The 14,349-nt window shown below is 42.4% G+C and overlaps 1 protein-coding gene across 2 annotated transcripts in view; it reads left to right on the top strand.

The window, feature by feature from the left end:
• The window catches only part of NEURL1 (neuralized E3 ubiquitin protein ligase 1), a 325,658-nt gene that overhangs the window by 291,796 nt on the left and 19,513 nt on the right, over positions 1-14,349 (top strand). The gene's annotated exons all lie outside the window — the stretch shown is intronic.

Below are 14,349 nucleotides of genomic sequence, written 5' to 3'. Positions count from 1 at the left end.
CAGCATTCTGCCCCATGGTCTCCAGTATTGCCCCAGTGTGTCCAGCAATCTGCCCCATGGTCTCCTGTATTGCCCCAGTGTGTCCAGCAATCTGCCCCATGGTCTCCAGTATTGCCCCAGTGTGTCCAGCAATCTGCCCCATGGTCTCCTGTATTGCCCCAGTGTGTCCTGAAATCTGCCCCATGGTCTCCAGTATTGCCCCAGTGTGTCCAGCAATCTGCCCCATGGTCTCCTGTATTGCCCCAGTGTGTCCAGCATTCTGCCCCATGGTCTCCAGCATTGCCCCAGCCCCAGACAGTCAGAAATAAAGAAAAAAAAAAAAAAGTAAAATCCTCACCTCTCCCGTTCCCAGCGCAGGTCCGGTGCAGTCAGCGTCTCTCCGGCTCTGCGACGCTCAGGACAGAGAGGCAGAGCTCTGAGACGTCGCAGAGTCAGAGGAGGCTGCAGCTGCCGGCGCCGCAGGAACCAGGAGAGGTGAGTATAGAGCGGGGGGCGGGGGCGGGGGCGGGACCCGGGGGTGGGGGGAGCTGGCCCTGGTCGTGGCGGCGGACGGCGCCGCCCGAAGATTTAAAGGGGCGTCTTTTTTTTTTTTTTTTTTTTATCTTCTTCTGCAGCGCCGGCCGCCCCCAGCATTGTGCCGCCCGGGGCGGACCGCCCCCCCCGCACCTTTCTTCCTACGCCACTGTGAACAGACCTAAAGACCAATCTCCACAAATAAATTGTTTCAAAGGGGTTTTTGGTGCTTAAGATGTTGATTCTTAAGATAGGTTATCAATAACAGATCTCTGGCAGTCCAATACCTGGACTTGTTTTTTTTCCCCACAGCATAACACCTCCTCATGATTGGGCAACATTATGTAGGGGAAAAAGTAAACACCCATAGAGAAGAATCTCTGCTAACGCCCCCTTGATCTTAGGCTATGTGCACACGTTCAGGAATCTTCAATTTTTTTCGCTATAAAACTGCAAAAAAATGCATACATTAAGCATCCTATTATTAGAATGCATTCAACATTTTTTTGTGCACATGCTGCGTTTTTTTCCGCTGCGGAATCCCATTCCAGAAAAAAACGCAGCATGTTGATGCTTTGTACAGAATCGTGGGGATTCCGCACACATAGGAATGCATTGATCTGCTTACTTTCCGCATGTGGCTACACCCACCATGCGGGAAGTAAGAAGATCATGTGCGGTTTGTACCCAGTGTGAAGGAGAGGAGACTCTCCTCCAGACCCTGGGAACCATATAATTGTTAAAAAAAAGAATTAAAATAAAAAATTGTGATATTTTCACCTTCCGGCATCCCCGGCAGTCTTCCCGCACCTCGTGATGCTCGCGTTCCCAAGGATGCTTTGCGGCAATGACCTGTTATGATGTGCGGTCTCGCGAGACCGCTACGTCGTCTGGGGTCATTGCCGCTAGACATTACTGGGACCGGGGCATCGCGAGGAGCAGGAAGACTGCTGGGGATGCCGAAAGGTGAGAATATCACAAATTTTTATTTTTTTAAATTATTTTTAACGTTAGATCTTTTTACTATTGATGCTGCATTGGCAGCATCAATAGTAAAAAGTTGGTTACACTTATCAAACACTATGTTTGACAAGTGTGACCAACCTGTCAATCCGTTTTCCAAGTGATGCTACAGATCGCTTGGAGAACGTTACCATTCTGCAAGCTAATTACGCTTTTTAAAACGCTAGTGTTTAGTGGGAAAACGCATGCCAATTCTGCATGCGTTTTTCCCACAGCAGGGAGTTCCGGAATAGCCGCGGAAATTTCCGCGGCTATTCCGGACGTGTGCACATAACCTGAGTGAAAATTAAACTTAGCAAGCTAATATCTGTACAATGGAGAAAAATAAAAAACTTTCTGGATTCAAGAAGAGTGGCATTTTTCACATCGGTATCGATGAAGGGACAGGGTTGAATGTGATGCACCTGATTCTTTAGGAGGCATGCACTTCTTAATTAATCAGGTGAGGTGTGAAGTAGAATGCCACAGTGTGCACCTCAATGACTAGAGTAAGTGAGGGTCGTCATCCCCCATCAATCCGCAGCACTTTGTTGGAGCTCTTGTGAAAGTGCTAAAAGTTGCAAAAATTTTCTTAGCCTCACACTACACAAAGATTTTACAACTTTTCAAAGCTTATTAGTTTTTTGGCTTAAAGGCTTTGATGAATCGATACCAATGTTTTAAATTATGTTTTGATCAGCTCTGCAGTCACTATTTCCATAATGAAGCTAGTTTTATATTCTAAAACTGGTGAAAGGTCCTCTTTAACTACAAAAACATTTCTATATAACAGTTTGTCAATATAGAAACACTAACATCTTACAAATATCCTCCTCTCAAATTCATTTTTACACTTGGTGTATACATATTATTTTACCAAAGATCTACTTATATTTTTAGTGTTCACCAAGGCAGGATATATATTGGTTTCACCAAAGTATTTTGCCAAGTCTGAATTTATAAACTAAGTGCTATCACTAGTTAATATGTGACTTATTCCCACTCAGGTCATTGAGACTCAAACCATACATTTAGGTTTTCTTCAATCTTCTCAGTTGTTGATAGAATGCATTCTGGAGGAGACTGGAGTATTGTAAAATGTTAACTGGTTATTGTGAAATATGTTATCAGTCCCATCATGTCCTAAATGCTGATTTAATCCAGGTCTGTTCTCCATGGTAACAACTTAACAAGAATGCAAGAGCAGCAATCAGAACGAAGTGTACAGATGAGATGTAGTTCAAGACATTGGGATGTTATTTTTCATATCTGCTCCTAAAACAATAATTAGCAAACAAGATCACAACTTTCGACTGCATCAAATACAGTAATTAAAAAGTCACACATGTGTGTTTTAAACTTCCGTAAAAAAAATCCAAAAAATAGCGACTACTTAGACTAATGTATTAATAGTGCCTATGTCTTTAATAACACAATCTGTTTTCTGTTTGTAGACCATAGTCACATAAATATGACCTATAGGAAAGCCAGGTAGGACTGGGTTAAATCCTAGCACTGCAAGTCTTGATTAAATGCACCTGTCTAGCTTTGACTAAAAACCAGGGCATGTGTTTTACCTGGGAGCTTTCAGTGAGCTGGGGAAGTTGAGCAGGGAAGAGTGTGTTTAAGCTGGTGAGTTACCAGCCAAAATGTGAGCTGTAGCTGGGAGAGAGATAAGCCAGTGTCTCTCTCTGAATGGAGACTGCAAGGGTCAGCTAGGAAAGCTGAGCAGTGGGTGTGTTGGAGCTGCATAGCAATGTGTGGAAGCTGCAGCCTGTTCAGTGTGCATGGAGTTGAACACTTCTGTTTGGTGCTGGAAACTGCTGAAGCTCAGGTTTAAGGGGATATAACTACCTCCTTTTTGTGTAAAGTTTGCACCTGGAGAACAGACTGTATATGTTGCTTATTATGTCTGGGAAGAAAAAAATACCTCTGGTGTTGGCAGTCTCTGCCAGAACCTCAGAGGGAGAGGACTGTAATCTTTTCAGGGGAGGCTGCACTGACGTATATGCACCCTGCAAAATTAACTAATTATTTGCTGCTCTACCTTTGTGCCCAGAAAAGGCTGTTTTTGCCTTGAATCCCTTGGAGTTTTAAGAAAGCAATAAAACCGCATTGCCTGTGTGAATGCTACCTAATGACTACTTGAGATTGTGCCATATGGACCTAAGCACAATAAGGGCCATTATATACCTTATATATAAAATGTTTATGTATTCTGATCATTCTATAGTATGTATGCATCCAATGTCTAATACACAATGCAACATGTCATAAGACCATGATTTGCTCACGTGGAAAAAAAAACCATGTTGATTGTTGAAGCAACCCAACAAAAACAGAAAATGTGACCACGTTGCTGGTTTTAAACCCTATTTGTTTCACATTCTTACTAGGGGCTATAATTGAGCTGTGCGAAAAGAATAGGGACATTGATCCCCATGTAGCAACAATATAGATATCATCATAGCTGTAAGGCTATATTCACACTTAGCGGTTTTTACCGCGGAACCGCCGCGATTTTGATGCTGCGGGTCCGCAGCAGTTTCCATAGCGTTTACAGTAACATGTAAACCCTATGGAAACCGCAAACCGCTGTGCACATGCTGCGGGAAAAACCGCGCGGGAACGCAGCGGTTTACAACCCGCAGCATGTCACTTCTTTGTGCAGAATCGCTGCGATTCTGCACCCATAGGAATACATTGAACCGCTTACTTCCCGCATGGGGCTGTGCCCACGTTGCGGGAAGTAAGCGGATAATGTGCGGGTGGTACCCGGGGTGGAGGAGAGGAGACTCTCCTCCAGGCCCTGGGAACCATATTTGGGGTTAAAAAATAAAAAATCTGGTTATACTCACCCTCTGATGTCCGGAGCTCCTGGGCGCTGCACACGGCTGTCCGGTCAGAGTTGCTGTGCGACCAGGACCTGCGGTGACGTCGCGGTCACATGACCGTGACGTCACGAAGGGTCCTTCTCGCACAGCATCTCTGGAACCGGACCGCCGGGTGCAGCGCCGAGGGATCGGGACGTCAGAGGGTGAGTATAACCAATTTTTATTATTTTTAACATTACTATTGATGCTGCATATTGCTGCATATGCAGCATCAATAGTATAGGCGGAAACCCGCAGCGGAAAACGCGGAACAAACCGCGATAAATCTGCAGGGAGAACCGCAGTTGTTTTGCCCTGCAGATTTATCAAATCCGCTGCGGGAAAACCCGCAGAGGGACGCCGCAAGGTGTGAACATAGCCTAAATCAGCTTTGCTTCCGCAGCTAATTCAGAGCCATTGAAAACTGCAAAACTTGACTCAATATATATTAGAAAGTGTGAGTAAACTGTTTGAAGCAACTTAAAGAGAACTTTTCAGCTCCCCAACATGCCAGTTTTAGTGAATACTGGTATTTCCCATCAAAATCACAATTTTAGATCTACATTGTGTGTGCTGTTCCTCTGTTATTCCTCTTGAGTTTTTAGGGATCAATTGACATCTGGGCATTACCATTTCTCATTAAAGGGTGTGTCCCTACACAGACGTTACTGTCACTATTGATTGGACAGTAAAAGGGCTCGTGCACACGACCATAAAAATCTGACTAGGGCTATCCATCATTTTGACGGATAACACTAGTCACCATGTTATTCTACGAGGCCATACACATGTCCGATTCTTGTTTCCTTGGACCGAGTCGGTCCAAGGAAAAGAATCGCAGTATACTATTCTTGGATCGTACTTAGCCATTCATGTCTATGGGTGCGTGGAAAGAATCAGATTGCACTCGCATCACATCCAAGTGTGGTCCATTCTTCACAGAGTGACAGAATGGAGAAGACGGAGAATTTTTTTTCGTATTCCCCACGTCCGAGAAAATCGGATCAAACTCTGATCAGAATATGGTTAGCATAATCAAACCCTAGCCTTAGTGTGTGCAGGGACACACCACCAACTGGTAACACCCATTCGTAAAACTATTCATGGCTAAGAGGAATAACAAAGGAACGATACAATGCCAATTTAAAGAAAATATGTTGGCTGAATGGGCATCCGGGCAACAGTGATGGCTATCCATACGATAATATATTCCAGGCTCAGGATCCCTGAGTATTATCACCTCATAACTTGGAGCCGGAGTTCCAGACATCATCTTTAGTTTTCTGTAGCAACAATGGCAATAAAAGCTTGTGGCTGATATTTCGCAGTTAGCTCCCTGTATCTGGACTAAACATGTTAGCTTTTATTTCTTCTGCATGTGAATAATGACATAATTACTCTGTTCGATGCTCACAAATCTAACAAGAATCTCTCTGGACCTGCTATTTATGTAGAAAATTCTTATAATATACAGTATGTGCTGGCGATGAACGATACCCAAGCAGCCCGGATCAATCCTGGCAACTTCACAACATATCATTTTAATTTTGTTTAATGGTTCATATATCCCAAAACAATATTCAGTGGGAGCTGTTGTACAACTAAAATGTATTAGGTTATCAATATAATAATTTTAAATAATATAAAGCACGGTGCAAAAATACTAGCAAAAGAGGGTAAAAGATACCCAAAATTTTGTTTTCTTTTATACTTTGAGGGAACCTTTAGGTTGTGTTCTCGTTTAGTTATTTCAGGAGTTTTTGAAATGGAAACTATCCAAAATCATCCTAAAAATACTGCTTCAAAAACTCTTGGAAAACTGAACTATAATTCATTTCTATGTCAAATCTATAGTGTTTGAAGAGGATTTTTGAATTTCTGTCCCAAAAACTCAACAGCTACACAGCCTTATCCTTTCCTAAAAGATGTGTGGTAGTGATGAACGAACGTGCTCGCATACCGTGTTATCCAAGCATGCTCGGGTGTTATCCGAGTATCTTGGGCAATCTCAAGTAATATGTTCGAGTTTTCGCGGCTGAATGATTCGCGGATGTTAGACAGCCACAACACATGCGGGGAGTTCCTGTTTGTTAGGCTATCCCCGCATGTGTTGAGACTGTCTAACATCCGCGAATCATTCAGCTACGGGGACTTGAACATATAATTTGAGCATTCCCAAGATACTCAGATAACACCAAAGTATACTCGAACAACATGTTATCCAAGCACGTTTACTCATCACTGCTTTGTCTGCCAAGTATTTTTCGACATCCCTATATAAGTCTGCTATCACTACTGTAAAATGGATAGGTCTTGCTGTTGTCGAAGGTTGGAAGTCATGGTATTAGAAGAATATCAACATCTGATGTTCCCGTTTCCATGTTCCACCAGTATCTCACATCTGGCAGCAGTTCCCTTGCCCTTTTGGCCACGAGAATGCCATGGGTGTGTACCATTGTGTGCTTCTTTAGAAATATATCTTGTGTAGTGCCAAAAACATTTAAAAAAACCCGAAAAAGATGACTAAGTAGACAATTTGTTAAATCCAGCTTGCACCTGTGAGCCAAGAGAGGCGTGGATGTTAAAGACTTCTTTCACGAAGACAACCACATGGCTCCGGAGAACGGCAGTGGAAAATTTAGAGCGCCGGTTGGGAGGGATGAAAATCTCAATTTCGTCATGTACTTGCATAGCCATGGAAACAGCCGTCCGAGAGTGTGTTTCACAGTGACAAAGGTGGTGGGAGCCTGTCTCTTAGAAACCACTTAAATGCCAACAAAAGGTACATGTTTATCTCCCCGGCCTGACCCTCGGCTGCCGAGCCTTTGTCTCCTCATTTAAAGCATTGCATTCTCTCTGTTTGTAAGTGTGGACACTGGCGAGGAGAACAGATGTGTCCAATGAACAGAAAATAATTTGTATAGCGCAGATTATCTGCAAAGACACACATTTCACTTTTAATTGTTTTTTCTTTTTCCCTTATAAGCAAGTCTCTTGGACAATAATTATTAATGGGCTTATCAGTAGCGATAAAATGATATAGAAAGAATGGAAAAGTGTGAATGCACCCAGCTCTGACTGCCTATAACATATGTGTACACAATATATAAAAGCAATCTTCCCCCTATCATACAGGGACACTAAGGGGCCCAGCTATTTATTCACTTTACGCTGTTATATAGCGCCATTAATTTCCCAGCGTTTCAGAGGCATCATCCTCACTGTTCTCATTGGGGTTCACAATCTAAATTCCCCATCAGTATGTCTTTGGAATGTGGGAGGAAACCAGAGAACCCAAAGGAAACCCACGCAAACACGGGGAGAACATACAAACTCCCGGCAGATGTTGTCCTCGGTGGGATTTGGACCTTACGCTAAAAGCAATCTCTCCAGACGCCACCATACAGAGATCAGACCGCTTCAGCTTAACACTCCTGTTTCCTCACCAAGAAATGCGCTGCCAAAATCTCTTAGTTCTTTGCCGAACAAAAGGATAAGTCATTGAAATCTCCAAAACCAAATCTTTCTCTTTCCTGATATCATCTGTTGGGGGTAAGTCAGGAGGCCTAATACATATAAGACTGTCGGGTGATCCGCGAGTTCGACCAACTGTAGTCAAATGTGTATGACCTTCAGTCTAGTAATAATAGCTTTGAAAGTAAACTTGCTCACACAATTTCAGTAGGATCCTGCAGATTAACAGTCTTGTAGCAATCCTAAAGCGTACAAGCCACTTTCACACGTTCAGTGTTTGGTGAGAATTTTACCTCAGTCTTTATAAGCCAAAGCCAGGAGTGGGTGGAAAATACAAAAGTGGGGGGGCCATAAAGAAATTTTCCAGCAATATGTATTTTTTTATTTCATAGGCTCTCACTGGGTGAAAATAACAAGTTTAGGAGGTTATTAACCGCTAACAGCAAGGGGATGTACCCCCAGCAAGGCTCCATCTTGTGTTTTTAACATTGATTTTTTGAGATTCACTTTAGTACTTTATACAAAGTAAAAGTTAAGTGTTAATTCACAGTCTTTGGTATAGAGGTTTATTTGCCCTTGGCAATTAGTAATTTAGAATTGTATTATCCCTACAAAGCTTGCGGAACAGTATATGTTACGTGTTAGGGTATGTTCACGCGTTTTTGATGCGTTTTTGACACGTTTTTGCACGTTTTTTGTGTGTGTGGTTTTTTTTCCCAATGCATAGAATAGCGGTAAAAACGCGAAAAATCCGCAAAATTAATGAACATGCTGCTTTTTTTACCGCAATGCGTTTTTTTGGCGGAAAAAAACGCATGATGTGCACAAAAATTGCAGAATGCATTCTAAATGATAGGATGCATATGTCTGCAGTTTGTAATGCGTTTTTATCGTGAAAAACGCGAAAAAAATGCGAAAAAACCTGAACGTGTGCACATACCCTTAGGGTACGTTCCCACGGTCAGTACATCAGCAGCGTCTAACCCGCAGCATCCATATGTTAGTTTAGTGTATGGGATTTCAAGAAATCCCGTGTCCACTATGCATGCACAGACGCCCGCGACTTACCTGCGGAGACGGACATAGGGCACGTCTTTCCAGACCGCAACATGTCTATTTATCTTGCGGAGACGTGAGCCTCTGCAAGATAAATTTCACCCGTACAATGTATTGGGCCCGGTGATTCCGCATGGTCCCATGAACAAATGCAGAATTACCTGCGTTCAAAAGCCGGCAGTGCTTTGGACGCAGAGGACATGTGCTGCGTCTAAAGTGCTGCCTAATACTGAATGTGTGCACATACCCTTAAAAATAACAAATGGAGTTCTACTTACTGTCGCCTGTGACGGCTTTGAAGCAGGTAAGGTTTAGCAAAGCTCCATTTGTTATTTGTACCTACTGGGAGTGTATAAATTAAAATAAAATTCCATGAAAACCCCTGTAATTTCTCTTAAATTTTTAGCTGGTGAATGGCTGATGTGGGTTTACAATTGGTGTTCTACTGCAAACAGAGCAGAGGGGGGAGGCTCCTGCTGCAGACAGTTGTCTTTTAGAAAGACCAGTGAGGAGAATGGGGACATTGATGAACACCGAAGACACACAAAAAAAAGATTTTTGCTAGGATTTTTTTTTATTGTAAATTTGTAAACCTCAGATTCTAACAATTTAATGCAATTCAATAATTAAAGGCATTGAGAAAACATATGACCTATACGATGGACCCTATTAGAGATCTTTTATAAATGGGATTTAGCCAATGTTGATGGATTGTTCAAGTGACCTTTTTGCCATTGTCCAAGCAATGACATACCTTTCTCCTAGTGAGAGACTGAACGTAGAAATGTCGTCCTTATTTCTGGTGCTGGTCTTTTGGTAGCGTGGTGTCTGACATTTCATGGGCAAGAATAGAAGCAGCTTAGCGTAATATAGCTGCATGGATCCGCTGCGTGTAATAAATAGTCTCTTTATTCAGCTTTGAAGACAGTGCATGATTACATGGAGACTTAAATGGCCCCTGACTGAGATCTTTTTATAGAAGTCATGAGTAGATTTTGCCTTCATTCTAGCTAGTAAACAAATTAACAAGATGCCAGTCGGTATCTGTTATAGCTTGAGCTTGCAAACCATCACAAGAACAGATGTAGATCTCTGAGAAAATAGAGATCAGGGTCTTAGTATATAGAAAATATTTAAAGGGTTTGCCTGTCTGACTAAAAGAACTTCAAAATCAGCAAGGACTAGACGACATGAGCAGAAAATGACCAAAGTTCAGGGATAGCAACAGCGTAAACCTTGTGACTGGCCGATATATATCGACACGTTACTACAGAAGGTGCTGCATTATTCCGGTTTCATGGCCAGGTATCGGAGTAGGTATCCTAGGCAAATTTGAAACAATAACTTCTATGGTTATGTTCTTTAAAACCCATTTAAATATCAAAGGTTGACTTTAGGAGATCAACCCTTTAATATGGACAAGTAAAGGTTGCTTCTTTCACAATCTGTTGAGTGAGAGGAGCCTCAAATGTTCTAAAGGATTCGGAGTTTATGCCACAAATAAAACTTATCAATTATACATAGGGTAGGTGATAAATGTCTGATCATTGGGGTCTCTTCAGCCTCCACAGATCACGAGAACATTTTGAAACATGGAGGTTATTTTTTGGTGTTGTAATCTTGCGTAACATCATTTCTTTGACCACATATTGTACTTCAAAATGGGAAGAAAAAAATCCAAGTGTGATGAGTCAGTACCCCGAAACACAGTGTCTGCAAATTGAGATTTTGGTTTTGGCTTTTATCCTAAGTTATGTGACAAGGCTTATAGACTTTTAGGATTGCTACTTCCTATAGGTGGCGCTAGAGTTCTAGTCCTCTTCCTCTCTGAAGAGTCAATTTGAATTAATGAAAAAAAAAGCAATTCCGACATTATTATTATTATTATTACTAGATGGTGGCCGATTCTAACGCATCGGGTATTCTAGAATATGCATGTCCACGTAGTATATTGCACAGCCCACGTAGTATATTGCCCAGTCACGTAGTATATTGCCCAACCATGTAGTATATTGCCCAGCCACGTAGTATATTGCCCAGTCATGTAGTATATTGCCCAGCCACGTAGTATATTGCCCAGTCATGTAGTATATTGCTCAGTCACGTAGTATATTGCCCAACCACGTAGTATATTGCACAGCGACGTAGTATACAGCACAGAGCCACATAGTATATAACACAGCCACGTAGTATATTGCCCAGTCATGTAGTATATTGCCCAGCTACGTAGTATATTGCACAGGGATGTAGTATACAGCACACAGCCATGTAGTATACAGCACAGATACGTAGTATATTGCCCAGCCACGTAGTATATTGCCCAGACACATAGTATATTGCCCAGTCACGTAGTATATTGCCCAGTCACGTAGTATATTGTCCAGCCACGTAGTATATTGCCCAGTCACGTAGTATATTGCCCAGTCACATAGTATACAGCATAGAGCCACATAGTATATTGCCCAGCCACGTAGTATATTGCCCAGTCACGTAGTATATTGCCCAGCGATGTAGTATACAGCACAGAGCCACGTAGTATATTGCCCAGTCACGTAGTATATAACACTGCCCACGCAGTATATAACAGTGGCCACGTAATATATAGCACAGCCCACGAAGTATATAGCAAAGCCCACAGAGTATATCACACAGCCCACATAGTACATAACACTGCCCATGTAGTTTATAGCAGCCACGCAGTATCTAACACAGCCCACGTAGTATACAGCAGTGTGGGCACCATATCCCTGTTAAAAAAATAATTAAAATAAAAAATAGTTATATACTCACCCCCTGGCATCCACCGAAGCCCCAGCGATATGCGCGCGGCTGCCACCATCTTCCGTTGCCAGGATGCATTGCGAAATTACCCAGATGACTTAGCGGTCTCGCGAGACCGCTAAGTCTTCTGGGTAATTTCGCAATGCATCGCCGGGAACGGATTATGGCGGGCGGCACGAGCGGCTCGTCGGACTACGGAGGGTGAGTATAGCAGGGGTTTTTTTTAAATTATTTTTAACATTACATTTTTTTACTATTGATGCCGCATAGACACACAGGGTTAATAGCAGCGGTAACGGAGTGCGTTACCCGCGGCATAACGCGGTCCGTTACCGCCGGCATTAACCCTGTGTGAGCGGTGACCTTAGGGGAGTATGCGGGCGCCGGGCACTGACTGCGGGGACTAAGGAGCGGCCATTTTCTTCCGGACTGTGCCCGTCGCTGATTGGTCGTGGCTGTTTTGCCGCGACCAATCAGTGACTTGGATTTCCATGACAGAGAGAGGCCGCGACCAATGAATATCCGTGACAGACAGACAGAAAGACAGACAGACAGACGGAAGTGACCCTTAGACAATTATATAGTAGATTGTTTTTCACAGTGTTCATTGTGTGGTAAAAATGACTTGATCACATAATTCTTCAGATTAGTACCAGTACAGCGATACCAAACCAGTATAGTTTTTCATTATTATTTTAATTGCTTAAAAAGATTCAAAACTTTGTCAGAACAGTTATTTTTCTGTTATTTTCTTAGACCCATACCTTTTTTTCTTTTTTGGCAGCTGTGTGATGGCTTGTTTTTTTTTGTGTGGCCATCTTGTGGTTTTATTGATACTATTTTGAGTTACTTTCGTTTTGATCTCTTTTTTTTATTCCATTAAGAGAGGAGTAGTGACCGAAAAAATAGCAAGTCTGGCGTTTCCTTTTTTATTTGCCATGTACCATATAAGTTAACTACTTTTAGATTTTGTTACATCTGACACATTATGTTTATTTTTTACTTATTTATTTTTAAGCTGAGGAAAAGGGGGGTGATTCACATTTTCATTTTTTTTTTAAAACATTTTATTTTCTTCTTAACTTAACTTTTTTTATTGTTAATATGTTTATTGTGGAAATTTTTAACTTATAACAGGGGAAGATGGAAAAACATCATACATATATATAATGAGCAATAACAGTGTACGTAAATTGTTACCATAACTAGAGATGAGCGGTGTTCGAGTCGAACTGTTCGCCAATTTCAAATTCGAGCTGTTTGGGGCTGTGTTCGAGTCATTCGACGAACCCAAACAATTTGCTTAAAATTCGGGATGTTCGAGTTTCTGTTCGATAACTGTTCGTTCACCAAAAGCCTACAGTCATGGCCAAAAATTTTGAGAATGACACCAAAATTATATTTTCACATGATCTGCTGCCCTCTGTTTTTTATTAGTGTTTGTCCGATGTTTATATCACATACAGAAATATAATTGCAATCATATTATGAGTACCAATAGGTTATATTGACAGTTAGAATGAGTTAATGCAGCAAGTCAATATTTGCAGTGTTGACCCTTCTTCTTCAAGACCTCTGCAATTCTCCCTGGCATGCTCTCAATCAACTTCTGGACCAAATCCTGACTGATAGAAGTCCATTCTTGCATAATCAATGCTTGCATTTTGCCAGAATTTGTTGGTTTTTGTTTGTCCACCCGTCTCTTGATGATTGACCACAAGTTCTCAATGGGATTAAGATCTGGGGAGTTTCCAGGCCATGGACCCAAAATCTCTGTTTTGTTCCATGAGCCATTTAGTTATCACCTTTGCTTTATGGCAAGGTGCTACATCATGCTGGAAAAGGCATTGTTGGGCGCCAAACTGCTCTTGGATGGTTGGGAGAAGTTGCTCTTGGAGGACATTCTGGTACCATTCTTTATTCATGGCTGTGTTTTTAGGCAAGACTGTGAGTGAGCCGATTCCCTTGGCTGAGAAGCAACCCCACACATGAATGGTTTCAGGATGCTTTACAGTTGGCATGAGACAAGACTGGTGGGAGCGCTCACCTCTTCTTCTCCGAATAAGCTGTTTTCCAGAGGTCCCAAACAATCGAAAAGGGGATTCATCAGAGAAAATGACTTTGCCCCAGTCCTCAGCAGTCCACTCCCTGTACCTTTTGCAGAATATCAGTCGGTCTCTGATGTTTTTTCTGGAGAGAAGTGGCTTCTTTGCTGCCCTCCTTGAAACCAGGCCTTGCTCAAAGAGTCTCCACCTCACAGTGCGTGCAGAAGCACTCACACCAGCCTGCTGCCATTCCTGAGCAAGCTCGGCACTGCTGGTAGTCCGATCCCGCAGCTGAAGCAGTTTTAAGATACGGTCCTGGCGCTTGCTGGTCTTTCTTGGGTGCCCTGGAGCCTTTTTGACAACAATGGAAGCTCTCTCCTTGAAGTTCTTGATGATGCGATAGATTGTTGACAGAGGTGCAATCTTTGTAGCTGCGATACTCTTCCCTGTTAGGCCATTTTTGTGCAGTGCAATGATGGCTGCACGTGTTTCTTTAGAGATAACCATGGTTAACTGAAGAGAAACAATGATACCAAGCACCAGCCTCCTTTTAAAGTGTCCAGTGATGTCATTCTTACTTAATCATGACTGATTGATCGCCAGCC

This window comes from Ranitomeya imitator, chromosome 2 (genome assembly GCF_032444005.1).
Source record: "Ranitomeya imitator isolate aRanImi1 chromosome 2, aRanImi1.pri, whole genome shotgun sequence".
NCBI classification, from domain to species: domain Eukaryota; kingdom Metazoa; phylum Chordata; class Amphibia; order Anura; family Dendrobatidae; genus Ranitomeya; species Ranitomeya imitator.
This window is presented reverse-complemented; position numbering and strand designations above follow the sequence as displayed.